Here is a 27,652-nt window from a genome sequence, read left to right on the forward strand (position 1 = left end):
CATGAACAGTATCAAAGGGCAAAATGATAGGATACTGAATGAGGAATTCCCCAGGTCGGTAGGTACCCAGTATGCTACTGGAGATCAGTGGGGAAATAGCTCTAGAAGGAATGAAGGGATGGAGCCAAAGCAAAACAAATACCCAGTTGTGGATGTGACTGGTGATAAAAGCAAGGTCTGGTGCTGTAAAGAGCAATATTGCATAGGAACATGGAATGTTAGGTCCATGAATCAAGGTAAATTGGAAGTGGTCAAACAGGAGATGGCAAGAGTGAACGTAGACATTCTAGGAATCAGTGAACTAAAATGGACTGGAATGGGTGAATTTAACTCAGATGACCATTATATCTACTCCTGTGGGCAGGAATCCCTTAAAAGAAATGGAGTAGCCATCATGGTCAACAAAAGAGTCCGAAATGCAGTACTTGGATGCAATCTTAAAAGCGACAGAATGATTTCTGTTCATTTCCAAGGTAAACCATTCAATATTACAGTAATCCAGGCCTATGCCCCAACCAGTAATGCTGAAGAAGCCGAAGTTGAACGGTTCTTTGAAGACCTACAAGACCTTTTAGAACTAACACCCAGAAAAGATGTCCTTTTCATTATAGGGGACCGGAATGCAAAAGTAGGAAGTCAAGAAACACCTGGAGTAACAGGCAAATTTGGCCTTGGAGCATGGAATGAAGCAGGGCAAAGGCTAATAGGGTTTTGCCAAGAGAAAGCACTGGTCATAGCAAACACCCTCTTCCAACAACACAAGGGAAGACTCTACACATGGACATCACCAGATGGTCAACACCGAAATCAGATTGATTGTATTCTCTGCAGCCAAAGATGGAGAAGCTGTATACAGTTAGCAAAAACAAGACCAGGAGCTGACTGTGGCTCAGATCATGAAGTCCTTATTGCCAAATTCAGACTTAAATTGAAAAAAGTAGGGAAAACCACTAGACCATTCAGGACATACAAAAGCCTTTTGTAAAACTGGTGTTAATTTTGAATGTGAAATAATTTGCCAGTTGAATGAGAATCATAGTATTTTCTATGACTCAGAAGTCCATGTCCAAAGAGAAATTGGTACTCAGATCATAGGACCAATTCCAGGGCCCTACAGTCAATGTCAGAGAAGGGAAATGGCAATCCACTTCAGTGTTCTTGCCTGGAGAATCCCAGGGATGGTGGAGCCTGGTGAGCTGCCGTCTATGGGTTTGCACAGAGTTGGACCCGACTGAAGCATATTCTATGCTGGTGGTGGGCAAACTCTGGTCTACAGGCCAAATCCATACATCCCTCAGCTTGTTTTGTTTGGCCCTCAAGCTATGACTGATTTTTACATTTTTAAATGGTTGAGAAGATTTTATGACATGAAAATTACGAGATTCAGATTCAGTGTTTGTATGAATGAGTGTTTATGCTCAGCTGGTAAAGAATCCGTCCTCTATGCAGGAGACCCCAGTTAGATTTCTGGGTCGGGAAGCTCCCCTAGAGAAGAGATAGGCTATCCTTCCTTGGTGGCTCAGATGATAAAGAATCTGCCTGCAATGCGGGAGATCCAGATTCAACCCTGGGTCAGGAAGATACCCTGGAGAAGGGAATGGCAATCCACTCTAGTATTAGACAGAGGAGCCTGGAAAGCTGCAGTCCATGGAGTCGCAAAGACTTGGACTTGACTGACTGAGTAACACACACACACACAGACACTCTAAGAACAGCACATATGCCAGCTTGTTTAACCTTTAAACTGTACTGGTAACCACCATTGCACACTGCCTATGACAGAGAAGAACAGTCCATCAAAAACTCAGCATGGAGCCTCACCAGAAACAAAAGCAGGTGAGATTGCAGTGTGGTTCTAGGAGGTAAAGTTTATTTTCTGAACCAGTGTTTTGCAGATAAGGAAGCTGGTTTGAAGACTGGTCACACATGACATATGACAAATAACCCAGATCTTTGTCTGATAACCCAGGTCTGACCAGATCTTTTCAGTCTTTATTTTCACCTACTTATGCTATCAGAAATTAAAGTGATAGATTTGACCCTACCAAATTTCCATAATACAATTCAACCACACTTGACATTAATATCAAAAGCATCTGTCTTGGAGTTCATCCAAAGGAGTTTGTTCTGGAAGGACCATAAAGACACTGATCACTTTTTAATGTGGAGTAAGGTCAGTGGCACAAATGCTGAGATGACCTTTAAAGTATGTCTCCAGCCAATGTACTCATTTTAACTGAACTTCACCTGTGTTGCAATGTACTCATTTATGAAACTAGTCCACCCACAAGCCTTTGAAGAGAAAGACCCACCTCCATCTAGTCCCTGTAACTGAAACAGACACTTGTTATATTAATTCCCATCACCGATGAGCCTTGGACGGTTTGCTATGGCTTTAGCAACCTGTCTTAAAAAGATGGGTCATGCAGCCCCGCCGCCCAGCCACCAGCTGCACACCCCGTGGTGCTACACGGGAAGATGGTGGGGTCCGTGACCGACAGTTATGCAGTGGTGAAACTAGATGATGCACATTTAAACAGCTCCTTGGACTCTCCAGTTCAAACTGACATGAACTTCCCATGACTGATCGTGCCATTTTGTGAGCACATTAAAGGTGGCATGAGACCAGGCAAGAAGGTGTTAGTGATGGGCATTGTAAACCTCAACACAGAGAGCTTTGCTATCAGCTTGACCTGTGGTAATTTGGAAGATACTCCCGCTGAGGTGGCAATTGAACTCAAAGCAGTGTTCACAGACCAGCAGCTACTCAGAAATTCTTGTATATCTGGGGAAAAGGGTGAAGAACAGTCAGCAATCCCTTACTTTCCATTCGTCTCAGACCAGTCATTCAGGATGGAAATCCTTTGTTAGCACCCAGGTTGCAGAGTGTTTGTGGATGGACACCAACTTTCTGATTTTTACCACTGCATTCAAATGTTATCTGCAGTGGACACCATAAAGATCAACGGAGACCTCCAGATCACTAAGTTTGGCTGATGTTGTTTAAACCACATCTGTGTCAGAGCATCAGGTGCCACAACTGTCTGACTGTTGGTCTGAAAGAAGTGTCCTAGCAAGGTCTGATGACTTAAAAAGAAAACAAAAAGGCAGACTTCACTGTCTCTTCTTTCTGTGCAGTTAACCCAAATGACTTCAATGGTGGTTTGCCCTTAGGAAGCTGTCAGAACTAAGACATGGAGCCATTATTCCCAGGACAAATACATTTATACTGGATTTTATTCAGATTTAACTGAAATGGATTTGTGATTTGGTAATAAGTTATCCATCTCTTCAAAGCCAGGTGATATTTAGAACAAAAGTGCTAAAGACTTGAAATAACAAAGATGGTACACAGAAATCAACTCATTTCTGCACTGAAGTGTAATTGGGTAGCACAACCAGCATTTTAGTCAGGGTATTTAACATAAATGTAGGTTGTTCAAGGTTTTGTTTTTGTTTTTTTTTTATTTTTTGCACAGCATGATGTTAACTCAAATTTTTTAAGCTTTCTTGTAGTTATTTATTTCTACTCAGTATATGTGTTAGAGAATGATTAATGTCTCAAGAACAGTTAGTTATGAACTTTTGAATGTACAATTATCTTAGGTCTGAGGAGAAGGCAATGGCACCCCACTCCAGTACTCTTGCCTGGAAAATCCCATGGATGGAGGAGCCAGGTAGGCTGCAGTCCATGGGGTCGCTAAGAGTTGGACACGACTGAGCGACTTTCACTTTTTGCTTTCATGCATTGGAGAAGGAAATGGCAACCCACTCCAGTGTTCTTGCCTGGAAAATCCCAGGGACGGCGGAGCCTGGTGGCTGCCGTCTATGGGGTCTCACAGAGTCGGACACGACTGCAGCGACTCAGCAGCAGCAGCAGCAGCAGAGCGGGGAAATTACCTATTACCATCATAAGAAAGGTGAATTTCTACCTTAAAGAGTTGAGTCTTATCCTCCTACCCCTAAACTTAGGATCTCTTGATATAAATTGCTGTAAGTGCTTTTGGGAAAACTTTGCAACAGTTCAGTAAGAATGCTTTTCAAGTTTTTGATGATTATATAAAATTCTACTTATATTGCTTTTTCTCCTTACTGTGAATTAGCACAGTATTGGCTTCCTTAAGACTAACTACTTTTCCTTAGATCTACATAATAGCTCATCGAGTTATTAACCTAATTGAAAACACATTAACAGATAATTGCATTGACAGTTTTTAAAATGGACTGTTATATGCATTTTTAAAGGTATAGTATGAAAATGATTTGGGAATGCAATGGAAAGCGGAAGCAAATGGGCCCAAATAACTTACTTGGAAAGAATTTATATCAATTTTCAGTCCTGGGTGTTCTTTGGAAGGACTGATGCTGAAGCTGAAACTCCAATACTTTGGCCACCTGATGCAAAGAACTGACTCATTTGAAAAGACCCTGATGCTGGGAAAGATTGGGGGCAGAAGGAGAAGGGGACGACAGAGGATGAGATGGTTGGATGGCATCACTGACTCAATGGACATGGGTTTGGGTGAACTCCGGGAGTTGGTGATGGACAGGGAGGCCTGGCCTGCTGCGGTTCATAGGGTCACAAAGAGTCGGACACGATTGAGCGACTGAACTGAACTGAACTGAAGCTGTTAGCACATTGTACCACTTTTATTATATGACCCTCACCCATCCCTAAGCAATGCCTTTGGAGCTGCCGAGTAGAAGATGCTTCCTACTGCGTGGGCTCTGCTGAGATAGTACAATAAGATAGGATCCAACCTAGGAAATGATCCACTTATATTATCTGAAAAGTTAACTCCCAGGACGCTAGGTCTTTGAGTCCAGCCAATAGTGTGAATGCTCCAGTGAAGCTCTGGGATTTTCCCTGTACTTGTGGAACTGATTAGACCAAAGGAAAAGCCTGCAGTGATACACATGTCCTAGGTGCTGGATTTCACAAACTGCATTGGCCTTGGGGAGAAGGACCCTTGGCATTGCTCTGGTCAGCTAGTGGTGGCGGGGGAAAGGGGTGCTGGGGTGGGGGTGTGAAGTTGCTCAGTCTCTTTGTGACGCGTGGACTGTAGCCTACCAGGCTCCTCTGTCCATGGGATTTTCCAGGCGAGAGTACTGGAGTATGTTGCCATTTCCTTCTCCAGGGGATCTTCCCCACCCAGGGATTGAACCCAGTTCTCCCACATTGTAGGCGGATGCTTTACCATCTGAGCCACCAGGGGTGGGGGTGTATTTATATATAATTTAGGTTTTGTTTGTACAGCATACTGCGTCTTGTTATGACATGTCCTTGTCCTTCTTTACTTTTTGAGCTTTTTTACACAACCTGCAGAGGCACTGAAGTGGCCACATGATTGTCACGTGTCAAGAATGTAGACAGTGTTTCAGTACCAAAGTTTAAGAAAAAGGAAAAGTAAAATTGTGAATTTTTAGAACAGGTGATATATTTGGATTCTCTTCAACTTTGAAACTGTTTAGCACAGTTCCATTGTGTTATGTAAGAAGATGCTTTATCCGACAAGACTGGCTGAGCATTGAAAAGCGTTATGTCCCAGCTGACCTAACCAGCAATATTCAGGCAGGAGGGCTGTGCTCTGGCTCCGGGTATTTGGAGCCCATGACTAACCTTGTGCAGCCACTAGATTTTGTCATGTTTCTAGAGCAACCTAGAGGGCATCCTGAAGTATATTGGTAGGGGTTTTGATTCTCCTTGTGGTAGAAGACACCCCCCAACCCCAACAGGACGTTTTCTTTCAGTGGGCATCCATTCCCACCCACTGCACAATTCAGCAGAAACTAGAGTTGGGAGTATAACTGTTGGAACTGACACTGTTCTCTCTACCTGTCAGGAACCGGTTGGCAGACAAGCCCTCAGGCAGCTTCGTGTAAAGATACACTGTAAACCCTTCATTGTTCTGTAGGGTCAGTGAGAACCTCTTGGTTAAGCCTATTGAAATTAATCTTGATGATGTGATGGTCTGATTTAAGTATAATTAAGTTAGTGGGGGGCTAGTCCAGCTGTACTAATTATTAGCTGTAAACTGGAAACTGTTCACATCCTCTCATTAGCATGTGAGGTCTAAGGTGGGAATTCAGAATGAAAAGTACAATTTTAAGCTTCACGGGAAAGCATCTGGGTGTGTAAGGTGTTGTTTCTGACCAGAGCCCTAATTCTGCAGTATGACCAAAACCAAGGAACAAAAATAACAATCAGGTTAAGGGGGAATAATAGGCAGGCTTTAGACAGTCTGTTCATTTCTGCATCAAAATTGGAGTGGATATACGTATTCTACTTAAAAGTTAATAGAAGTGACTTCTACTTTCTGGGCTATCCCAGAATTGTCTTAAAATTTTTGTTTTCTTTTAATTTGAAACCCCATTTCAAATCATGCCAACCTTAGTTCAAAACTTCCAAAGAGATCACTCTTAGAATTGGTGATTTGCTAAAATTGCAAATCCTTTCATTTGCACTAAAAAGAAAATATCCAAAAAGAGGGAGGGAGCCCTTTTACCTTGAGAGAAACAGACTTGGCATTTTCCAGCTACATTATTAATGTAGAAATAGTGTTCCTATGATGACATATTTTCAAAGAAACACTTTCTTATTTACTGCATGGTGTCAAATGTTGCTCAATGTTTTCTTTCGTTATGATGTCACTGCTGAAAGTTATTTGCACTATAATAAAGGAATTTAATACCAAAAAAAAAAAAAAAAAGATGGACCATGCAAACAGCTCTCATGGGAACCAGAAACTGGGAAACTGAGAGACTGAGCAATGCAGTCACAGAGCTGAAGGGAAAGGGAGGGCTCTGATATCAAACTGATTTTAAGAATCACACTGAAGCTAATGTTCAAATGAGGTAAAGTCTGCGCTCTGTAAAACAGAGGACATGGAGATTGGCTGGTGGAGAGAAGTGGACAGAGTATGGACAAAAAGACACAGAGATACTCAGAGACAGAGAAAAAGAAAGTGGAAGGGCCGAGGCATGGAGAGGAGGAAAGCAGAGATGCTAAGAGAGACCCAGCCTTGGGACTTCCTGGGTTTTCTGAATTTCCCAGGAGACTTTGGTGAGTCTCGATTCCATACAACTACATGGTCCTGTTTGAAAAGCTCTTTCTCATCAATCTTTAGAAAGGAAAGATTCCTTTCCCTGGGGGCTTCCCTGGTGGCTGAGTGACGAAGAATTTGCTTGCCAGGGCACTGACACAGGTTTGATTCCTGATCTGGGAAGATCCCAGAGCAACTAAGATGCCACAGAGCAACTAAGGCCGTGGGCCACGAAAACTGAGCCTGCGCTCTAAAGCCAGGCTGCAACAACCGAGACCTGCGTGCCCTAGAGCCCATGCTCCACAATAAGAGAAGCCATCACAATGAGAAGCCCGTGCACTGCGACTAAGAATAGCCTCCCCTGGAGAAAAACCCGCGCAGCAGCGAAGACCCAACACAGCCAAAAATAAATAATTTTTTTTTAAAAGGAAACTTGTGAGCAAATTGGTCCTTCATCTTTTTAGTTTTAGGGGCTTCCCTGGTAGCTCAGCTGGTAAAGAATCTGCCTGGAATGCAGGAGACCTGGGTTCAGTCCCTGGGTTGGGAAGATCCCCTGGAGAAGGGAATGGTGACCCACTCCAGTATCTCAGCCTGGAGAAATCCATGGACTCTATAGTCCATGGGTCCCTTATCCTGTTCTTCCTCTTGTGACCTAACTAATCCAAAGTCTGGAACCAAGAGAAAAGTGAAATGGGAAACAAGAAGTCAGGATGTTTCATAGACAGAAGATTCAGACTCTGAATAATGGAACCTTATTACATTGTGCTTAGACCCGGGTTTTTATAACCGCTCTGCTCCCCTCTGTGGATAAAGGCAGAATTGAGAGTATTTTTCATCCTATAAACTAAAAGCAGAAGCAAAATGCAATTTTTTCCCCCTCCTTCCATTTTAGGACTGTGAACCAATCACATCAATCCACTTTGTTAAAAAATATCTTTTTTTTTTTTTCTTTCTGATTTAACAACTTGCTCTACTTATGTCTAAGGTATTCTAAACACCTGGACCCTTCTAAAATGCCAGGCAGGTGGTTCTAGTAAGAAAAGCCACAGTGGGCGGTCACTTCGCTACACGTTGTCTAAAAGACTACCACGTTTCTCCTTCACACTAATTTGCTTCAGACCAAAGCCGTGTCAGTTAACAATTCCTGAGGGCCCCCTCTTCCTTTCTGAGCCCACAGCAATAGTCCGCTGGAACAGCCCAGCTGATAGAGGCACTAAGGATAGTTTCATGTTAGGCTGTTTGGCCTTCAAACCTCTGTCAAGCAATCCACAGAGAAGGGTCTCCCAGGCTACCCCCTGAGTTCTTTCACCCCCCTGCGTGCTGTTGTTCTACTTTGCCTAGCAGAGCAGGAGTTAGCAAAGAAGGACCATGGTGCAGTGCTTATGTTCCTGGACTCTAGACGTGAGCTACCAGGCTGCCAATCTTGCCTTTGCCACTTAAAAATAGATAGCACTCTCTGAACCTCAGTCTCCTCATCTGTGAGATGTGGATAATGATATTTGTTTCCACTGTGGGACTAAGGGAGTTAACATCTATAAAAGGTTCAGTATAGTCCCTGATACGTGATGCACCATGTGCTTGCTAAATCATTAAACAGACAGGCTTAAAGGAAAGGAGACGACTCCTCCCTGACACAACAGCCAGGCTAGTGAAAACAGAGCTTGGCTTGAGAAGAGCTGAATTGTGTTTCAGGTTATAAAGTGATCTTTTTTTCCTCACAGGAAATTTCCATTTGCTGATTCATCTCTATTAGACCATTGAATATTTTTAAAGTAAGACGGTATTTCAAATTACAGGCAACTTGTGTTTAGGGGAAAAAAGGAAATTAAACACAGAAATGCACTATTTAAATAGAGGTTAATTAACTGACAATTTAGAGTATGGAAATCAGCAACAGGGAAAAAGAATGGAGGACTTTGAGGTGGTTCTGCCAAAAGACCTGGGCTGTAAACTTTTAACTATTTGACCCTTGGCAAGACCCTCCCCCTTGCTTAACTTCAGTGTCTGCATAATGGGGACACTTATCCCCGGCTGACAGGGTGGTCGCGAGGATGAAGTAAGAAATGCAGCACAGTGCAGGGTATCGTGTGTGGCACATAATGACTGAAGCAGTGCTTGAACTTGAAAATAGTTTCCACTGAGCTCACACACACAGCCCTTCAATGTTGGGCTCAGGACTTAATGACCTCTTCTTTAGGCAAAATTCAAACCAGGACACCAGACCTACAAAGGAGGAAACTCACTGACAAGTGAGAAAGGAGACAGGAGTGAAAGAGATGAAAAATACATAAAGAAGGAGACAATAGAACATTTTATAAAAATAAGACAAAATGCTGAAGTTTAGTAGCCTGAGGTCTTTTACTGTACATAAAATAGCCCTCCAGACCTAAGTTGCCTCCGAGGGATTCACTGTCCCGTAGTCTCGTGTAATGATTAACATTGACATGTCTAAAGCCCCTTGGCAACACACAAAGATACACAAAGAATATCTCTGAAATATCCTGTTAGGACTATACGTGCCTGAACCCCAGGGTAAAGGGACATGGAGGAGGGAGTCGCCGTATTGTCTCAGGTAATTTGAAAACGAACCACAAGACTAGGAAAGAGGCTGCCTAAGGTTCCAGCTCCTCATGACAGGACCTTAAGAGATTTGAAAAGCCTGGGAGGAAACCCTTTCACTAACTACATAAAGGAAGAATCATTCTGAGCTTAGTTAAGATATGCTGTACAGGAAACAGTCAAAGAGGGAGAGAAGACCCTTGACAGAAAGTGCTGTCTGGGAAGGTGGGAATGGTCCCACCCCAGGGCAGGTCTCCAGTAGAGATGCACAGGACTGAAGGCAGGCAACCCTGGTCACAGGTGGCTCCGTGCTTGGTTGCTGGAGCCAGGTGTCTGGGTTCCAACCCAGGTCACCCTCTTACTGCTTACATGACCTCCTGCTTAATCTGACTTAAGCTGTTCTTTGTGAAATAAATACCTGACAGCACTGTTGTGAGAACAATCATGTGAAAGCACTTGACGGACTGCCTGGTACACTGCAATAGTTTAGCCAGTGTTGCTGCTGCTGCTGCTGCTAAGTCACTTCAGTTGTGTCCGATTCTGTGTGACCCCATAGATGGAAGCCCACCAGGCTCCCCCATCCCTGGGATTCTCCAGGCAAGAACACTGGAGTGGGTTGCCATTTCCTTCTCCAATGTCTGAAAGTGAAAAGTGAAAGTGAAGTCGCTCAGTCATGTCCGACCCCTAGCGACCCCACGGACTGCAGCCTACCAGGCTCTTCCATCCATGGGATTTTCCAGGCAAGAGTACTGGAGTGGCTTGCCATTGCCTTCTCCGTTAGCCAGTGTTAGCTACTGTCAAATGTAACTTTGATACATGTTTTGCTTTTCTGTACTTCTAACAGTGAATTATTGGGTTGCCTCAGCTCCTCTTATCAAAAACGATGTTGTGATGAACACCTTCAGAAGTCTGCTCAATATACATTTATTGAGTACCTAAGGTATGATAGGCAATGCTTTTCTTTAGTCCTATGCAAACTAAACTCTGGGAAATTAACTCTTCTTATAGCCAGGAATGAGTTACTTCCCTAAATTCACTGAACATTGGTCACCTGCTCACAAGTTCAAACTGCCAGCACATGAGGGCTCTTGTGTTTTCTTTGTCAACATCCAGTGTCATCAGACTTTGAAAACTTTTGCCAATCTGATTGGCAAACATAGTTTTTTAATTTGCAGTTCTGAAGAGAGTGAGACTGAGCACATACTTATTAGCTAATCCTGTATCTTTTCTGAGAGTTGTCTATAGGTAAATTTTGACTATTTTTGACTATTGGGCATCCTATCTTCTTGTGGTTGATTTGAAGTTGTTTCTTATATATTTTAGAGATGTAACATTTATTAATGCTGGATATTGAAAATATCTTCTCTCAATTCATCACCTTTTTACTATCTATGTTTAGATTTTCTTTATTGAACAGAAATCCTGTGGTACACTCAGCCCGCTTCCTGACCAGACTGATTAACCCTCCATATCTATTGGTCTATTGACACAAATACTATCTATTCCAGTCTCAACTGTTTTTCTACACACAATGTCCATCATCCGATAAAAATTATAGGATATACAGCAAACAGAGAAACTGTATGATATCACTGATATGTGAAGTCTAACAAGTACCACAAACTAGTGAAAACAGCATAAACAAAGCAGACTCATGCAGAACAAACTAATGACTGGGGTGAGAGGCAAATAGGAGAAGGGGAATTCGAGATACAAACTATTGAATATAAGGCAGGCTCAAGGATGTATTGTTCAACATGGAGAACATATATTTGGTAATATTTTGTAATAACTGTAAATGGAATACAGTTATTCCATTTTGTAATAACTATAAATGGAAAGTAACTTTAAAAAGTTATATTAAAAAACTTTAAGTCATAGAACTAAAAAGAAAAAATTATAGGGCGTACAAAAATTAAGGGGAAAAAAACAGTGTCAAGACACAAGCAATCAAAGAATCTGATCCAGATATTCAAATTATCAGAAAGGGACTTTAAATAACTGTGATTCATATGCTAAAGTATCTAATACAAAAAAAGAGGACAAGAAGCATGAGAGAATTTCAGCAGAGATTCTGAATCTTTGAATCAGAGACCATAATAATGAGTCAAAAAGTTATACATTCTATTTCTATTCTCCCAGTTGCTTTACCAAATTATTAAGTATTTTTTCCTCTTAGTAATATCAAAGTCAGACATTATTTATTATGTCAATGGTCACTACCCTGAAATACTCAGATTCAGATCAGGTATTTTAATATGTACCAAGCTTCAGTTTTACTGCAATTTTTCCATAGCTCCCATTTCCCTTCATTCATTAGCTCACAGTTTTGATATACTAGACTAGCTCTTTTAATATCCTAGCCACAAGGTAGGGATTGTGTATGTGTTCAGTCACTCAGTCACGTCTGACTCTTTGTACCCTATGGACTGTAGCCAACCAGGCTCCTCTGTCCTTGGGATTCTCCTGGCAAGAATACTGGAATGGGTTACCACTTCCTCTTCCAGGAGATTTTCCTGGCCCAGGAACCCTCATTTCTTGCATCTCCTGCTTTGCAGGTGAAGTCTTTACACTGGGAAAGGCCACAATAGGGATTATTTGGGGTTAAAAAGAGCTTTTTCCTGAAAGAAATGGACAGTTTTGCACATTAACCAGTTTTGCTCCATCACATTCCATCATTGGAAATAAAGAAAATTGGACCTGTGGAGACAGAACATTGAGATGCCTTCCTTTGGGCCACTTATCCGTCAAGCACTGAAAGCATTCTACCTTCAGCTTCTGAGTTTTTTATGGACTTTCAGAAGTGTTTGAGACCTGAAAAAAATATTGTCCCTCAAATACCAAGAGAAAATTGTGTGCTTGAAATGCTATGAAGTAGGGTTCAGTTCAGTTCAGTTCAGTCGCTCAGTCATGTCCGACTCTTTGCGACCCCATGAATCACAGCACGCCAGGCCTCCCTGTCCATCACCAACTCCTGGAGTTCACTCAAACTCATGTCCATCGAGTCAGTGATGCCATCTAGCCATCTCATTCTCTGTCATCCCTGTCTCCTCCTGCCCCCAATCCCTCCCAGCGTCAGAGTCTTTTCCAGTGAGTCAACTCGTCGCATGCTCCAAAGGAAAAGTACTTAGAACACATGCAAGTCCTAAGTCAGTCTTGAACCTCTTGGAAATGGACTTCCACCTACTTTGGTTTTAGTTTACAGCTTGTTGATTGAGACCACTGGCTGATAGAGCATGATGGAAAATAACAGAGAATTAGAATATTTAATGCTGAAAACTACAGAGGAGACCATCTATTCAGATTTTCAAGCTGTGCTTCAGGTACAAAAGAAAGGTTGAGAGAGTAGGGCTGTTGTTCACCCTGCTCCTGTTTGAACCCCCATCTCCTACAACTCCCTGCCCTGACTGCTATCAGAGCAGCTCCACTTGGATCTGTTCCGTGTACCAGGACTTGTAAAGTTTTGTTTGGAAAATGAGTTCACTGCTTAGTGTTAGAAAACCACTGATCTAGTCTGACTCCCCCATTTTACTAATGAGTGCCCTGAGACAGAGAATTTAAGTAAGTTTTCACAGGTCTTCCAATAGCTAAGAAAGAGAAACGTCCAATCTCAATTCAGGGCTTTTTCTTTAAGCAGAGATTGAGGTGAGAAATGGAGTATTTCCTGCCATATCAGTAAACAAGGATGCCGTAGTCATCAGTGATTCCAGCCCTCCAAATGTGAATTTCTGAGCACTGAGGGCACCTGGGATGGAGAACAATACCTGCCATCTGGCAGCCACAAGGCTGCAGCCACTCCCTATGGTAAACACTGAGGAACTCAGGATGTGAAAAAATGTGAGACACTAGCCCCAGGCAGCTGAGATGCATATGAAAGGAATGATTACAGTGAGTCCAGACTCTTGCATCTTCCCATACATAGAAACCAGGAGCTGAAACCCCAATACTTAGGCCACCTGATGCAAAGAACTGATTCATTGGAAAAGACCCTTATGCTGGGAAAGATTGAAGGCAGGAGGAGAAGAGGACAACAGAATATGAGATGGTTGGATGGCATCACTGACTCGATGGACATGAGTCTGAGCAAGCTCTGGGAGTTGGTGATGGACAGGGAGTCCTGGAGTGCTGCAGTCCATGGGGACACAAGGAGTCAGACTTGACTGAGCGACTGAACTGGATTCATAGAAAAGTGCTAACTAAATTCCTTAACTTGAGATACCAGGTTTTCTTTAACTGACAATAATCTTTGATGTTCAGACTACCTCCCTTTCGTTGTAAGACTTCTATATAACCTAGCTCCTTCCCTCGGCTCCTTGGAGCAGTTCTCTAAAGGCTACTTGAGATGCTGTCTCCCAGGCTAAGTCCTAAAAATTTCCATTGAATAAAACTTAACTCTCAACTTTCAGGTTGCAACTATTTTTTAAGTTGATAGAGGAATCCCAGATATAACAAGTTTATTTCACAGTCTGGTCCTGACCTTGTGCTGAGAAGGTGTTACTGCCATCCTGGGAAGCATGTAGGCTTTGCTAGAGCAGCTGTGATATGGCTCCATCACCATTTCCCATGTGCGTCTTTCAGACCAAGGTCACATTCTGAGTCTTGGAGGAGATATTTTGAAGGGCTCAGAGAGCATCTGTGAAGCTAACCAGGGAAATAAAAATCATTTTATCTCATTTTTACTACTTTTGAAAGGCACCTCCAGTAAAACCAAATTTAAATAAATATTTATCTGATTAAAGGTTTGTTTTAGGACAAAAAGCTTTCAGAGATTTCTGTTAGGCAAAGTCCTGAGCAACATAGGGGTTATCCTATGGGTTATCCTCCGACTTTCATTAAGAAGAAGTTCTTGATTCCCACTGAAAAAAAAACCACACACAATTTCTTTTTAATCTCTAGAAAAAAAGGTTTGTTTATTTAAAAACAAAGATTTACAGCTAATAAGAAAACCAATAAGCAAAACTACAACAAAATCAGAGATGTATATAAAGGAGTAAAAGAGCATGTCTTTGATGGCAAAGAGCCACTATTGACTAGTTTCGTTGTTTAGTTGCTAAGTTGTGTCTGGCTCTTTGCCACTGCATCGACTGTAACCTGCCAGGCTCCTCTATCCATGGAATTTTCCAGGCAAGAATACTGGAGTGGGTTGCCATTTCCTTCTCCAGGGGATCTTCCAGACACAGAGATCAAACTCATGTCTCCTGCATTGGTAGGTGGATTCTTTAGCAATGTAGCAATTCTTTAGCACCTGGGAAACCCAAAGTTTTGTTAGTCATCAAGAAAGACTATCTAATCCACATAGACTACTGAACACTTGAAATGCGGCTGGTTCAAACTGAGATGCTCCAGAGGTCTGAAATATACACCAGAATCAAGACCTAACATGAAAAAAAATGTTAAAAGAATGTAAACTTTAAACTTTTGTAATAATTATTTATTGATTGGTGTTGAAATGATATTTTGGTATATTGGGTTAAGTAAACTGAAGTGACTTAGCAGCAGCAGCAGCAAACTGTATCATTAAAATTAATTTCACTTACTCTTTGTGATGTTTTTAACATAGCTGCTAGAAAAATGTCAACTACGTATTTAAATAGAATGTTTGTATTATATTTCTATTTGGACAGCACTGGGCTGGAAGTAACGAATTCATGTCCATGGCAACTGAGCTGAGAAGTCTGGGGTTCTTTCTAGGAATAGCTTCCTCCTTACCTGATCTAGGTCTGAAACTAAGGGTCTCCATCAGAGAGCAGCTCCAGGCTCTGCATGCAGGCTCTCAAATTATGTGCCTTCAGGGAGCTATAATTAAAACTATTTCCATCAGAAACTTGATGTAACCTGGGGATATGTGGTTGAACAGGTATTCAGGGTTATGAGATAGCGGCCTAAAGGGCAAATTCCACTTAAGTTGCTTTTTAAGCACCACAACTGTGAAGTCAAAACAGAATAGCAAAAATCCCCATACCATAAATTGCTCCATTCTAAATAGGTGGTACTAGATCTGTTAAGAGCAGAAACATTAAAACCTATGTTGCTCAGGCCTTTGCCTAACAGAAATGTCTGGAAGTTTTCTTTTTTGTCCTGTCTAAAACAAACCTTTAATCAGATAAATATTTATTTAACTTTAGTTTCACTGGAGGTGCCTTTCAAAATAAATGCCTGACAGAAAACAAAGCTGAAGTGTTTTGTTGGTTTCAGATATACTTCCTCTTTCTTATGAAAACAAAGTTTTGGTCTATGAGAAATGAAGAAAAGAACAATTATGAAGAGCCTGTTAGAGTTATAAAAATAAAGCAACTCAAACAAACAAAGCACTTGTTTTTTTAAAGAGACAACATGATAAAAAATTCAAATTTGAAGTGGACCCATGAGAGACTGGGCTTCCCAGGAGGCCCTGGTAGAAAACAAGCTGCCTGCCAATGTAGGAGATGCAAGAGATGTGAGTTTGATCCCTGGGTCAGGAAGAGCCCCAGGAGGAGGGCATGGCAACCCACTTCAGGGCTCTTGCCTGGAGAAGCCCATGGACAGAGGAGCCTGGCAGGCCACAGTCCACAGGGTCACAAAGAGCTGGACACGACTGAAGCGACTGAGCACCAGCACACATGATAGACGGAGTAATGGCCTCAGAGATACAAACTTCCTACGCCCTGGAAGCTGGAAACGTGGCCTTATATTGCAAAGGGGACTTTGCGGGTGTGAGTAAGTAAGGCTCCTGAGCTAGGGAGATTGTTCTGGATTATTCAGACAGCACTCAATGTAGTCACAAGTGTCCTTACAAGAGAAAAACAGAGGGAGATTTGATCACAAAAGCGAAAGTAATGTGACCGCAGAAGCAGAGACCAGGGTGATGTCAGCAGGGGACAGATGCCCTAGGGATTCAAGGGTAATGGCAGACGTAACTGGTCCCTTTTCTCCTGGTGAACAGCCAGGAAGTATCAAGAGGTAGAAAGCCTCTAGCTGAGAAATATGCCAGTAACTGAAGCCTTACCAGTAGAGATCCATTCCTTTCGGCTTCAAAATTTTATCTGAATATCTTCCATCCTCCAGGAAGCGTTTTTAAACCATTATCAATTAATGCTTCAGTTGTTGCTTTTGTTGCTGTTCAGTCACTAAGTTGTGTCTGAGTCTTTGCGACCCCAGAGACTGCATCACGCCAGGCTTCCTGGTCCTTCACTATCTCCCAGAGTTTACTCAAATTTGTGTCCATTGAGTTGGTGGTGGGAATAAGTCTTCTGGGCTTGTTTCTTTCATTCAACATTTACCGCACGCCTTCTTGTGCCAGACGGCTCTGCTTAGTGTGCTACCTGTGTGTGGAGGGAGGGAGGGAGCCTCTCCCTGCTCTCCTGGAGCACAGCAGTGGTAAAGTGCTGTGGGGGAAATCACAGGGAGCAAACAAGAGAGGTTCATAGGATTCCCCGGAATGATCTGGGCAAAAGAAGGCTTTAGGGAGGAGGTGGCACTAGGCAGGAAACTGAAGGATAAACAGGAGTTGGCCAGTTAGCGTGTATATAGGGAGGAACTGAAGAGGCGTATTCCAGGTCTGTCTAGAGTCCTATGGAATTAGCATGCTAGAGAAACTGAGAGAAGTTCAGTAAACAGAGACTGAAAACGAGGATTGGGAACTTCCCTGGTGAGTCCAGTGGCTAAGACTGAATGCAGGGGGCTCAGATTTGATCCCTGGTCGGAGAAGGCAATGGCAAGCCACTCCAGTACTCTTGCCTAGAAAATCCCATGGATGGAGGAGCCTGGTAGGCTGCAGTCCATGGGGTCGCTAAGGGTTGGACACGACTGAGCGACTTCACTTTCACTTTTCACTTTCACACATTGGAGAAGGAAATGGCAACCGACTCCAGTGTTCTTGCCTGGAGAATTCCAGGGACGGGGGACCCTGGTGGGCTTCTGTCTATGGGGTCACACAGAGTCGGGCACGACTGAAGTGACGCAGCAGCAGCAGCAGCAGGGAACTAGATCCCATAGTGTTATAATGAAGGGTTCATAGGCGCAACTAAAGACCCTGTGGGAACAGCTATATATATATGTATACATGTATGTATATACATATATACATTTTGTTTTAAAGTGAGGCTAAAGGAGAGAGGACCACATGAGTAGTCATCTTGGAGGCCCTGGTAAATGAATTTGGACTCTACCCTAAAAACAAAGAGAAGCTGTTAATGGGTCATAAACAGAGGAGTCATAGGGTCAAGTCTGCATTTCAAAAAGATCATCCACGTTTTGGTGTAGAGAGTGGGATTGGAAGTAAATAAGAGTGAAAATGACAGAACATTCAGTAGGTGATAACAGGCCTTTAGGCAAGAAATGATAGTGGCTTGGAGGAGGATGAAAATTTCCTAATTGCAGAGCCTACTTAATCTTTGCATTTACACTTATTTATCAGTTCAGTTCAGTCGCTCAGTCGTGTCCGACTCTCCGCAACCCCATGAATCACAGCACGCCAGGCCTCCCTGTCCATCACCAACTCCCAGAGTTCACTCAGACTCAAGTCCAGAGTCGGTGATGCCATCCAGCCATCTCATCCTCAGTCGTCCCCTTCTTCTTCCGCCCCCAACCCTTCCCAGCATCAGAGTCTTTTCCAGTGAGTCAACTCGTCGCATGAGGTGGCCAAAGTATTGCAGTTTCAGCTTTAGCATCAGTCCCTCCAATGAACACCCAGGATCGATCTCCCTTAGAATGGACTGGTTGGATCTCCTTGCAGTCCAAGGGACTCTCAAGAGTCTTCTCCAACACCACAGTTCAAAAGCATCAATTCTTTGGCGATCAGCTTTCTTCACAGTCCAACTCTCACATCCATACATGACCACGGGAAAAACCATAGCCTTGACTAGATGGACCTTTGTTGGCAAAGTAATGTCTCTGCTTTTTAATATACTATCAAGGTTGGTCATAACTTTCCTTCCAAGGAGTAAGCGTCTTTTAATTTCCTGGCTGCAATCAGCATCTGCAGTGATTTTGGAACCCCAAAAAATAAAGTCTGACACTGTTTCCACTGTTTTTCCATCTATTTCCCATGAAGTGATGGGACCAGATGCCGTGATCTTTGTTTTCTGAATGTTGAGCTTCAAGCCAACCTTTTCACTCTCCTCTTTCACTTTCATCAAGAGGCTTTTGAGTTCCTCTTCACTTTCTGCCATAAGGATAGTGTCATCAGCATATCTGAGATTATTGATATTTCTCCCAGCAATCTTGATTCCACCTTGTGCTTCTTCCAGCCCAGCGTTCCTCATGATGCACTCTGCATATAAGTTAAATAAGCAAGGTGACAATATACAGCCTTGACGTACTCCTTTTCCTATTTGGAACCAGTCTGTTGTTCCATGCATCAGAGGGGCAGACACACTGAAATCATAATCACAGGAAACTAGTTGATCTGATCACATGGACCACAGCCAAATGTGGTCCACTGGAGAAGGGAATGGCAAACCACTTCAGTATACTTGCCTTGAGAACCCCATGAACAGTATCAAAGGGCAAAATGATAGGATACTAAATGAGGAATTCCCCAGGTCGGTAGGTGCCCAGAATACTACTGGAGATCAGTGGAGAAGTAACTCTAGAAGGAATAAAGGGACGGAGCAAAAGCAAAACCAATACCCAGTTGTGGATGTGACCGATGATAGAAGCAAGGTCCGGTGCTGTAAAGAGCAATATTGCATAGGAACCTGGAATGTTAGGTCCATGAATCAAGGTAAATTGGAAGTGGTCAAACAGGAGATGGCAAGAGTGAACATAGACATTCTAGGAATCAGTGAACTAAAATGGACTGGAATGGGTGAATTTAACTCAGATGACCATTATATCTACTCCTGTGGGCAGGAATCCCTTAGAAGAAATGGAGTAGCCATCATGGTCAACAAAAGAGTCCGAAATGCAGTACTTGGATGCAATCTTAAAAGCGACAGAATGATTTCTGTTTGTTTCCAAGGTAAACCATTCAATATTACAGTAATCCAGGCCTATGCCCCAACCAGTAATGCTGAAGAAGCTGAATTTGAACGGTTCTATGAAGACCTACAAGACCTTTTAGAACTAACACCCAGAAAAGATGTCCTTTTCATTATAGGGGACTGGAATGCAAAAGTAGGAAGTCAAGAAACACCTGGAGTAACAGGCAAATTTGGCCTTAGAGCACGGAATGAAGCAGGGCAAAGGCTAATAGAGTTTTGTCAAGAGAACGCACTGGTCATAGCAAACACCCTCTTCCAACAACACAAGGGAAGACTCTACACATGGACATCACCAGATGGTCAACACCAAAATCAGATTGATTATATTCTTTGCAGCCAAAGATGGAGAAGCTCTATACAGTTAGCAAAAACAAGACCAGGAGCTGACTGTGGCTCAGATCATGAACTCCTTATTGCCAAATTCAGACTTAAATTGAAGAAAGTAGGGAAAACCACTAGACCATTCAGATATGACCTAAATCAAATCCCTTATGATTAAACAGTGGAAGTGAGGAATAGGTTTAAGGGACTAGATCTGATAGATAGAGTGCCTGATGAACTCTGGACGGAGGTTCGGGACATTGTACAGGAGACAGGGACCAAGATCATCCCCATGGAAAAGAAATGCAAAAGAGCGAAATGGCTGTCTGAGGAGGCCTTACAAATAGCTGTGAAAAGAAGAGAGGCGAAAAGCAAAGGAGAAAAGGAAAGATATAAGCATCTGAATGCAGAGTTCCAAAGAATAGCAAGGAGAGATAAGAAAGCCTTCCTCAGTGATCAGTGCAAAGAAATAGAGAAAAACAACAGAATAGGAAAAACAAGAGATCTTTTCAAGAAAATTAGAGATTCCAAGGGAACATTTCATGCAAAGATGGGCTCGATAAAGGACAGAAATGGTATGGACCTAAGAGAAGCAGAAGATATTAAGAAGAGGTGGCAGGAATACACAGAAGAACTGTACAAAAAAGATCTTCACGACCAAGATAGTCACGATAATGTGATCACTGACCTAGAGCCAGACATCTTGGAATGTGAAGTCAAGTGGGCCTTAGAAAGCATCACTACGAACAAAGCTAGTGGAGGTGATGGAATTCCAGTTGAGCTATTTAAAATCTTGAAAGATGATGCTGTGAATGTGCTGCACTCAATATGCCAGCAAATTTGGAAAACTCAGCAGTGGCCACAGGACTGGAAAAGGTCAGTCTTCATTCCAATCCCAAAGAAAGGCAATGCCAAAGAATGCTCAAACTACCGCACAATTGCACTCATCTCACACGCTAGCAAAGTGATGCTCAAAATTCTCCAAGCCAGGCTTCAGCAATACGTGAACCGTGAACTCCCAGATGTTCAAGCAGGTTTTAGAAAAGGTAGAGGCACCAGAGATCAAATTGCCAACATCCGCTGGATCATGAAGAAAGCAAGAGAGTTCCAGAAGAGCATCTATTTCTGCTTCATTGACTATGCCAAAGCCTTTGACTGTGTGGATCACAGTAAACTGTGGAGAATTCTGAAAGAGAGGGGAATCCCAGACCACCTGACCTGCCTCTTGAGAAACCTGTATGCAGGTCAGGAAGCAACAGTCAGAACAGTACATGAACAACACACTTATTTATAATTTACATTAAATATCAAGTCTTTACCAATGAAGTTAGCCAGATACTGAGTATAACTTTTATTCCTTTGCAAAGAAGTAGTGTAATATTTTTATATAAGTGAAGTTAATTTCAGTTTCAAGCCACATTCTTATAGAATTTGTAAATTTTACTTCAGTTGCTTTAGGGGGTCTCGCCATCTCTTCTTTGGTATGGATCTGAATGTGGCAGGGGGTGGGTATGCTGACATCTTGCACAAGATCTTGCACAGGTGAACGATCTTGTCCCCTTGATAGTGTTCTACTCTGAGATCCATCGACACATCCTTGTTCTCATCTGACCAATGGTCAGAAGTTCACCCAGGCTTTTGCTGCACCCCATGTCCATATTACTTTACAGTGTTGTGTTGGTTTCTGCTGTACAACATGAATCAGCCGTTAAGTATACATATTTCCCTCCCTCATGGGCCTCCCTCCCATCTTTGTCCTGTACTGACACCTCCTTATGTCCACTGATTCTTAGACCGCGTCTAAACTGTTCTCCAGGGGAAAACGCTCTGCTTGTTCCCAAACAGTCTGGCTGTGGACAACACTCGGAGGCCTCTCGGCCCTGCTACATCAACATGCCACTCTCTTCTGCTCTAGAGTCATGCTTAGTGTCCAGGACCAATAGTTTCTTGTTAGATACTGGGGACAAATTCAAAAGATATTTAGAAGGAAAAGTGTTTGTACTTTATGATTTATGTATGTTGAGAAAGAGGCTTCAAGAATGACTCCTAGATTTTTTTTTTTTTTTTTGCATGAGAAACCAGATGGTGCCTTTCAATGAGGCAGGAACGTTGGAAGAGAAGCAGGTGCAGAGCAGTGGACTGGAATCACATGGTCACTTTAGAACATGATATGTTTAAAATATTCAAGATAAGAAGTGATTGGTAGTGGGGAGTCTGGGAGTTGAGCTTGAAAAAATTCTGGAGTTGAGAAAATACACAGTTGACTCAGTGGTAAAGAATCCACCTGCCAATGTAGGAGACCTGGGTTCAATCCCTGGGTCAGGAAGATGCCTTGAAGAAGGGAATGGCAATTCACTCCAGTATTCTTGCCTGGAGAATCCCATGGACAGAGAAGCCTGGTGGGCTACAATCTGTGGGGTCACAAAGAGTTGGATATGACTGAGTGACTGAGCTAGTTGGTCACTTGCTGGCAGGGCCAGAAGAAAGCTCCAGGACTAAATCCATTCTTACCTTCTATATCCAGCTTCAAATAAAACATATCCATCAGCACATCTTCCCTATGTGCAGATCACTTCATTGAACAGAAAACTTCTCTGCTAAAGTGATATTTCATTATCAGCTTGCATTTTGATATCCAACAAACTAAAAACTAAGGTTTTCAGTCTGGTGCAATAACTTTCCATTATATGTTATTTCAAGAGACACCCATGTCCTTGCAACAGAGTGTGTTTTTATATCACAAACATACACACAGCTGAAAAAAGCAATGATAAAAAATAAAAACTTAGGGACTTCCCTGGCAGTTCAGTGGTTAAGACTCTGCACTTCTAATTCAGGAGGCACAGGTTTGACCTGTGGTCAGGGAACTAAGATCCCATATGCTGCACAACACAGCCAAAAAATCAAAAAGCAAAAAACACCCTCCCCCAAAAAAACCACCCCAAAACATAAACACAAAACAACTCAGGTATCTTTTATCAAACATCTTTATTGTCCGTTATATTATTTTATACCATAGACATTTTGCTCCTAAAATATCTTCTTTCACTTACTTTAGTTCATCATTTTATCCTCAATGGACATAACTCATGTCTCTACCCTGGGAAGAAGATAGTGAGGAAAAGGCAAGCTGGTCACTGGGATGCTGTAAATGGCAATGACACGTCATTAGGAACACAGTCATGTAACAGACCAGGCCGAGAAAACATCATTAAGAGCCCAGACAGAAGATTATCATCTTTCATCATCACGTGAAATTAAAAAGTACCTCCGAAGGAACTGTTTACTGCTTCGTCTGCAAAAAGTGCTCCGAACAGTAAACCAAAGAGACAAAACATCCTTTAGCGGATTGTTAGAGCACTTAAGGAGGGGTAAATTGTAATTAGCCATATGCTAGACTTTCACAGCCCAACAAGAGAGACGGCTGATGGTGTAAGATCTCTGTGGCCCAGTTTTTCAGGTCAAAAGCAAAGTGGTTGTTGAGTAAGGAATAATCCACCAAGGAAAGTTACGGCGCTACTCCATTCTCTGTCTTCAAACACAACAGATGAGAACTCCTTTTGCACGTGTTAGAGACTGCAATCACGATGCTGAGTTATTATCTATGCCCAACTAGAGTGTCTGGCCTCAGAGGCAGGGAGGGAGGGCCCTATTCAGTTAAAGCCCCAACCTTAAAATCGTGGATCTGGGGACACATTTACTCTGTTTGCAAAGGAATCAGAGTACAAATGTGCTAACAAAGATAATATTGTTCTGTATTAATATTTCCAGGGAAGAAAAAAGTGGTTCTGAGATGGGACCTGTACCAGAGAATGGTTTCTGTGAATAAAAACAAACAAAAAACAAAACCAAAAAAATAACCCACTAACTTTGGAGAAATTTCATGTCCTGCTGTGCCAACTATGTGACTTTCAGTATGTCCCCGAACCATCTTAAACCTATTATCCAACCTCCCATAGCCTTAATTTAACATTTGTATAATGTGGGGAGTGGGCTCAGTGATTTCTAAAAAATGACATTCAGAATGTGTGTGTGTATGAGTGTACCTTCTCCAGTACTCTCATTTTCCTGAGAGAAACCATTAATTTCATTGGGTTTGCACAAGGTCCTGTGACTAAAAAAAAGGTAAAGGGAAAATAATAAAATAATGCTATTTGCAGCAACATGGATTGACTCAGAGATTATCATACTAAGTAAAGTAAGTCAGACAGAAAAAGACAAACACTGTGTGATATTGCTTATATATGGAATCTAAAATATGACATAAATGAACGTATTTACAGAACAGAAACAGACTCACGACATAGAACACAAATGTATGGTTACCAAAGTGGAAAAGGTGCTGGGGAGAGATCCATTAGGAATTTGAGATTAATAGATACGTACCACTAAATAGAAAACAGATAAACAAAGACTACTGTATAGCACAGGGAACTATATTTAATATCTTATAATAACCTATAATGGAAAAGAATCTGAAAAAGAATATATGTATAAGTCATTTTGCTGTATACCTGAAACTAACATAAAATTGTAAATAAATTATAATTCAATTTTAACATTTCTTTATTAAAAAAAGAAAGGTGAAGGGGGTTTCCTTAGTTGAAGAATCCACCTGCCAAGGCAGAAGACACAGGTTTGATCCCTGATCCAGGAAGATCCCACATGCTGCAGAGCAACTAAGCCCGTTTGCCACAATTCCTTAGACTGTGCTCTACAGCCCATCCACAACTCCAAAGCCTGCGTGCTACAACGACAGAAACCTGTGTGCCTAGAGACTGTGCTCTGCAATAAGAGAAGCTGGTGCAATGAGAAACTCATGCACTGCAACTAGAGAGTAGCCCCTTCTCTCCACAACTAGGTAAAGCCTGTGCAGCAACAAAGACCCAGCTTAGCCAAACAATTTTTTTTTTTAAAGGTGAAGGAAGAATCCCAGGGCTAGTGAGAGGGGCAAATAAAACTGACAGTACTCAAAATCTTGTGCTGGAACAGATAATTAACAGGAGGATTTGATTTGCTCTGTTTGCTGAGAATAATACACTCATCTCATTCAAATGAAAACTGATGAAGAGTTGTTTATATAATTTAAGATGCAATATGATCTTCTGGCTCAAATAGCTAGATGTCAGTAATTTAAGGATTCACTTGGTTCTGAAAATCATGTGAATTTATGCATTAATGTAACTTTCTAAGTGACTTTCACTACTGTAGGGAGATAATAAGATTTGGCTCATTCTTCTTAAGGCAGATAAACATAGGGAGAAGAGCCTTTAGACTGAAGAAGACATAATGAATGCCATCATTCTTTATAATCTATTTGGTTCACATTGTTATCTTTTGATTTGGAGTCCATCTCATGATCAGATAGTAAAGCAAGGATTCAATTTCCATAGACTACAATTCCTCCTCCTTGCTCTCATCCCACTCATCCCATCCAGTCTGGCAACCAAGAGTAAAGTCTTTGCTGGAAGGCAAGGGCCACTAGGGAGAGGGAGAGGCTTTGCTGGTTTAACACTGTATTCCTCACACCTTGAACAATGTGCCCAATACAGAGTGGTTGTTCAGAACACATTTGTTGAATGAATTCTCACACTTAACGATTTTCAGAATGGTTTCAGGATTGGTGACTTCTTTCTGAGATGGAGTAGATTCAGTGGATCAAACTTGATTTGCTGAAATCTACTTTGGCTTCCTACTTTTTGAAAACAATGTAAATTTCTGGTTTTAATTTAGAAAGCCCAGTTGGGGGTTCAGACTGTAAATCTGCAGGTTACTATCATGTTTGTGTGATATTCAATCAACTCTAGTGTTTCAGGCAATTCCAACAGCATCCAGATTTCAAGCCTGGGGACCTTTGGGGCAACTGGCAAATGTTTATCACTCCTATTGAATCATAGCCTCAACTGATCGATCCCCATGAGTATGGCAAATTCATCGTTTCAGTCTGTATTGCCTTGTTGTCGAACTCTCCTATGTAAGTAGCACAGCGACAATAACAGCAACAACAACCATGATATTTTCATTAGAGTTGGGCACTCAGGAATGAATCTGTTGAATTAAATGAATGTCCTATTATCTAAGCTCAGTGCCTCTTGGGACAGCATGTAAAATTGGACTCTTAGCAAGCAAAACACTCTACAATCTAAATTCAAACATAATTAATGGCTAATTTCCCTCATATTTCATCTTTCTCTGCTGTAACCTCCTGAATTTTAGTCCTAACTCTATTAATATTCTTTTATTGCTAAGGTTTGAGACATGGAAATGGCCAACTCCTCCATATTAAATTTAGATCTATTTTAGTATACGCTTTCACCCACTTTCACATGGTTTTTGAATGATAGCTGTTGGTTTGGGAGGTCAGATGACAGAGACACGTCCATCTCACTGCTAATTACATTTTCTTTTTGCTTTTCCTCCCTTTGTCTTCTTGGTCCTTCCTCCCCGACAACTGCCCTCAAAATCTGGATTCCTTGTGATCTGGTCACTCCCATCACATTCGCTGTGTTTATACCAACTTAATGTTGACAGAGGTATTTGCCCTTTAGCTATCTTTATTAAGGAATGTTGCTGTGCAATAGTAACAGTAATTTCCAGCATGAAGGTTTATGTAAAAGGAAAAATGTTCCTCCAATTTTTAAAAAAGACTCGTTCTGGGTACATTTAGGCTGGTAAACATTAGGCTGGCAACACTGATTCCAAGGATTTGAAGCAACACGACACACTTGAAGTCTACTATCTTGCAAAGCAAATTTTAGTATTCTTCTGGGACATCAAATTACCGAAGAAGCAAAAGGCATGACACAGTGGTTAAGTGTAACAAAAGAAAGAAGATAATAATATCTGGGTATATTTGCTTCAAGGCTTTCTGTAATTTACCAGATAAGTTACCTTTCTTCCTAACATCCCAACAAGTATATATTTGATAGACAGTATTTTAAACATTATTTTAATTTTTTATTATTCAAAAAACCCCAGATGTTCATTACTTCTGAGTTATAAAAGGAAATACAGGTACTATATAAAATTATGGTAGAAAAGAACTTGAGAAAAAGAAAAATGAGTAAAGAATGGTCAGATAGGGAAAATATGCTCTCAAAATGGAACTCTTTGCTAAGAGCCACAGATGCAATACCTTGAGCCTCAGGAGAGCCTTAATTAGGCCAGCTCTTCCTTCAGCGCATGCTCAGAAGCTCTGGCACAGACTGTAAATTAGGGCAAGGAAATCCAGCAGGGGCCTTGGTGGGTTAATGCGGGGGAAGGGCAGGATCTTAAAGGGGCAATGGCCATTTAAGCGAGCAATGCCTCTTGGCCCCACCATTTGTCTGAGGCCCTTAGACCTATCACCTCTGTCCTACTCCACCTTCTGTTTTCCCTACCTCAGTTAATAATATTACCTCTATTTTCCCAGTTACTGACTTCAAAAACATAAGAATCATTGCTGATTCCTCTCTTAGGAGTCTGCAAAATGAATGACTATCAATTTTTGCAGATTTTACCTTAAGTTTGACTTCACTTCTCAATCAATATTATCACTGGGTCCTGCCTGGGCCTTTACTGCATGTGTGCTAAATGGCTTCAGTCATGTCTGACCCATTGTGACCCCACGGACTGTAGCCCACCAGGCCCCTCTGTCCATGTGATTCTCCAGGCCAGACTACTGGAGTGGGTTGCCATGCCCTCTTCCAGGAGATCTTCCCACCCAGGAATCGAACCCACATCTCCTGTGTCTCCTGCACTGCAGGAGGATTCTTTACCGCTGAGCCA

At 41.9% G+C, this 27,652-nt stretch overlaps 2 protein-coding genes and 1 pseudogene across 5 annotated transcripts in view; 2 read left to right on the top strand and 1 right to left on the bottom strand.

The window, feature by feature from the left end:
• The window catches only part of NHLH2 (nescient helix-loop-helix 2), a 104,149-nt gene extending 87,452 nt beyond the window's left edge, over window positions 1-16,697 (bottom strand). For 3 of the 4 annotated variants that reach the window (XR_008682751.2, XR_016037262.1, XM_055402727.2), the window contains exons 1-2: window positions 16,588-16,697; window positions 14,080-14,243 (exon numbers count right to left, since the gene is read on the bottom strand). The gene's annotated coding sequence lies outside the window, so the exon portion shown is untranslated. Of the gene's footprint in view, window positions 1-14,079; window positions 14,244-14,299; window positions 14,848-16,587 lie in introns of those variants that run through there. The other variant, XR_008682752.2, reaches the window with a different exon arrangement.
• On the top strand, window positions 2,464-3,298 carry LOC129541070 (galectin-related protein pseudogene; annotated as a pseudogene).
• Window positions 15,695-27,652, top strand: part of SLC22A15 (solute carrier family 22 member 15) — a 119,592-nt gene continuing 107,634 nt past the window's right edge. Inside the window, exon 1 of the mRNA XM_055402725.2 lies at window positions 15,695-16,298. The gene's annotated coding sequence lies outside the window, so the exon portion shown is untranslated. The remainder of the gene's footprint in view (window positions 16,299-27,652) is intronic.

Source organism: Moschus berezovskii, chromosome 4, assembly GCF_049115385.1.
Source record: "Moschus berezovskii isolate FMDL1 chromosome 4, NW_MosBer_1.0, whole genome shotgun sequence".
In the NCBI taxonomy this organism is placed as follows: domain Eukaryota; kingdom Metazoa; phylum Chordata; class Mammalia; order Artiodactyla; family Moschidae; genus Moschus; species Moschus berezovskii.